The sequence below is a fragment of the Cordyceps fumosorosea genome (assembly GCF_001636725.1).
Source record: "Cordyceps fumosorosea ARSEF 2679 chromosome Unknown scaffold_80, whole genome shotgun sequence".
NCBI classification, from domain to species: domain Eukaryota; kingdom Fungi; phylum Ascomycota; class Sordariomycetes; order Hypocreales; family Cordycipitaceae; genus Cordyceps; species Cordyceps fumosorosea.
Window position 1 is genome coordinate 1 of NW_017387380.1, and position 4,321 is coordinate 4,321.

Here is a 4,321-nt window from a genome sequence, read left to right on the forward strand (position 1 = left end):
AAGTTAAGTAAAACCTTTTAATAGTATTCTACCTATAAATAGATAGACAAACTAAAATCTAGAATTAGATACTTAAATAATACCTACGAAGTTATATAAACTACTAATAAGACGACTAGGTAGAATGGTTACTACTCGTGTAATAGACTATAAATAGCTTAGAAAACGAAAATACAAAAATGTCACCTTTTAGGGTAAATTACGGATACGACCCTACGATTAAAACACATATAATATAGAATATAAACGCGCTAGTAGCTATAGCACATATAGTAATAATTATAGATATATAGAAACACTTATAAGTAGAATGGATATTTTTATAGAATCGAATAAAACACTATACGGATAAAAAAAGATTACTAGTGCTAATCCTAGAGAGGGGAGATAAAGTTTACCTTATCCGTAAAAACATTAAAATAAAATAACCTAGTAATAAACTTAACTAGAAAAAGATTAGACTATTCCTTATTAAATGAAAAATATTAAATACTAACTATAAACTATTATTACCTAAGGGAATAAGGATATATTCTATATTTTATATTTTACTACTAGAAAAAGCACTAAATAATACTATACTTATTATAGACGTTATTATTAAAAATATAAATAAGTATAAAGTTAAGAAGATACTTAAAACATAAAGTATAGAAAAGAATCGTTATTATCTTATTAAATAGAAAGGATACCTACACTTAGAAAACATATAGGAACCCTATAAGAACCTTATAAACTACTTAAGCCTACTTAAACAATTTAACTAATAACACTCTACTTAAATAAGTCCACCTCTAGTAATAAAAAGGGATCTAGTAATATAGTATTCTAATTAATTATATCTATATAACCTAAGGACTATACTTAGATAGTGGGGCTTCTAATAAAGCGCCCACTCTAACTCATCTAGCTTATTAAGTAACTAAAGGCTATAACTAACTATAGTAGAACCATAAGTTATAAGGGACTCACATTATTTACGTAGACGGTCTAGCCTAGTAAGGGCCTTAGAGGATTCCTACTAAAGGCGTTATAGTAGAGTAGCGGCCTCTTCCTCCTCCTAACACAGACATTAAGATTTAGAAATTATTTAATTAAGGGATGACATAAGTACGCCCGAACTATCACACGAGCGACCCTAATGAACGCACTCTTTATAATAAGAAACACCCTCTATTATCTTATAAGAAAGCTTCTACGAATAATAAAAAGAGTAAGGCATAATAATAACACTAAACTCTTTAATAGTAGTAGTAAGTTTAAAACGCTACTTAGCTTTATTAGAATGAGGCTTAAACACTTAGTTAGGCATTATAGGGAAAAAGAAGATGTAGGAGGAAGAAGGGACTTATAAGATAAAGACTATAGGTCTTAGGATAAGACTAATAGAGAGGAGGAATAATATTATAGATGCACTAAGGTACTATAGATAAGGGGTAGGACGGCCTAAAGAAGAGACTATAGGGCGCTTATAAGGGCATAGGAATAAAGGAACTAGTCACGTGACTAGATCACTAGGGATTATAGTGATCTAGCACTAATCTAGGATCACTAGGATTATAGAGTGAGCTAATAATCTAAGTAATATAGTAGAGGATAGGATAGATATATAAGGAAGGGGATTCTAGTAGTAGCTAGACTAGATCTCTATAATCTAAGTAATAGTTCTACTATTAGGAGTAATCTCCTAACGTGACTTACGCTACGATAACTGCTCGTGTACACTCATGCACTCAAACCGACTCTCTACCTAAGAAACAGACTAACTGTGGATTAGGATCAAGCCACCGTTACACTTAAGTACTTATTTACCTCTCTACTATAACTCTAGATTAGAAGGCTTAACCTTTAATCCCCTAGATCCTATTCTTAGATTAATAGCTTAATGGCTTAAGTCTTTAATCCTAAGGAGATTATATAATCTCCTATCCTTTTTAGTAGCTAGTGTAATAAGCCTTTGCCTTACCTCACTTAGCCCCACCTACACGTCTTATAGTATTCATAATAGCCAGCTAGTTAACTAGGGGGCTAACTAAAGTTAATTAACCTTCTACTCACTTTTGCCCTAGAAAAAGGCGAGTATATATAAAGCTTTAGCTACTATTATAGTTTTAAGCTCTATCTTTATATAGTATATATAATAGTAGCTTAATCTCTAGTCTATAGTTAGTCTATATCTTAAGAAGAGAGTTAAGTTAAAAATATAAGAGTATAAAAAAATATTATTATAATATAAGTTATATTAGGAAATATCTCCTAATAGTAGAACTATTACTTAGATTAATTATTAGAGATTTAGTCTAACTATCTTCTAAAAATCACTTTCTTTATATATTTATCTACTTTTTTATTATACTTTCTAATTAAACCTAGATAGGTCTATAAAGACTAGTACTACCTCTATACTACTAAAGATTCTAAGAGTTTCTAAATAATAGACTCCCCTATAGTCTATAACTATATTAGACAGGACGCGAACGTAAGAACTCTATTCTCCAATCGAACCATTCAGGTTAAGGTGTGGACTTATAAAAAGCAGCTGGCCCTACCCTTAACAAAGCTACATAAGACAGACTACGAGACAGCTATACTAGACAAGATCGAGTCTATAGACCCCGGGGTAGCAGTAAATCCTAAGTCGAACGGCCCAGAGCCAACCGGCCGGTAAGCGGGGCGAAAATCGCAAAGGCGGTGAGTATTTATTACAGATGCTCTATAGGTGCATACTGTTATGAACGCTACAGTATGTATATAGGGCTAAGTGAGGCGGACTAGGGCCTAACACACTAGTACTTAGAATAGAATATAAAGTTATATAACTAGAGAATAATTAAAGAGGTTAATAGTTTATTATATTAACTATAGACTAAACTTATTAAAGAGTATATTCTTTAGACTAGAGGTACTAGAATTCCTTAGTGGCCTAGTAGAGGATTAGTACTATTAGCTATAAGGACTTCTCACTTTATAGTAGTTTAAGGATTTTATTTTAATCGTCTCTTCTATTATACTAATAGTGTATAGGACTCGTTAGAGCTTAGTCTTAGTGTCGTTATCCTATCTACGACTAGTTTAACGAGCTTAACCTTAGCGGCTGTGTACTCGCGATTAAGTTAGTCCTTAGTCTTCTTAGGCTCCTCCTCAGCCTGCTTGGTGTCCTTAGCCTTAGCCTTGCCTTGCTTCTTCTCCTTCTTAGGTGTCAGGTCTAGTGTGACTGCCTTATTTGGTTGGTTGTCGATCTTCTGCTTCTTCTTTAGTGCGTGAGTCCTGTTTTGCCTGTCGCTTGCCGTTCACCTTTTCCATTATGTACTCATCCTCGGGCTCCGATTCAGCGCCCTGACTGTGGTTCAGTCAGCGGAGTTAGAGGAATCAGGGGCTCGTCTTCCTCGTCCTGTGCGACCTTCAACGAGCTGCCCTACGCTAGAGGACTATTGACCGGCTTCGCCCTCTCTCTTCGTCTGTCTCTGTTAGGAGTCACTAGTCCCCCTATAGCCTTCTGTCTAGCCTCGTCGACGGCTTTTTTAATCTCAGTAGAGCTCTTATATCCTACCGCCGCGCTAGCCTTCCCTTTAGCCTTAGCCTTAGCTATGGCCTTAGCCGGCGCTATTATAATAATAGGGGATAGTAAGAGCGTTAGGATTATTAAATGTATTATAGAATTAGGATGTGCTAGGTAGAATTATCGTGAGTGTAGCTAGCTTTAAAATTAGGATAAATATAATAATATAAGGGGAGAGTTAAATATAAATTATTAGAGTAGAAAAGGAGAGTTATATAAATTAGTAGAGAAGAATAGTAACCTAAAAGTATATAGAGCTAATCTACCTATATACTAATTATTAGACTAAAGCTATATACTTAATAAGTATTTACTATTTAATCTCTTTATAGTATTATAATTAGAAGAAAATACTATAAAGTAATATAACTTCTAAACTTAAGTATTCTTTAAAATAAGATTAAATAACTTAATAATAGACTAAAGCTAATAAAAATAAGAGAGTTATTACTTTTATAGTAATCTACTAAAGGACTTTTAATTAAATTAAAATATCCTTTAAAATATATTTATCTTTAATAGTATTATTAAAAAAAACTAATCTAGTTAATAATATAAATATTAATAAATATAATTTAACCTTTTAAGAAGATAATTTATTAAATATTATAAAAGATTTAAACTATTAACTTAATTAAAGCTTATTTGTTACTATAGGACTTATAAAGAAAAATAAATTAAAAGTAAAAGAGATTATTTTCTATTATTATTTATCTTTAAAAATAAAGACTATTTAAATAATTAAAGTTAATTAAATTTCTT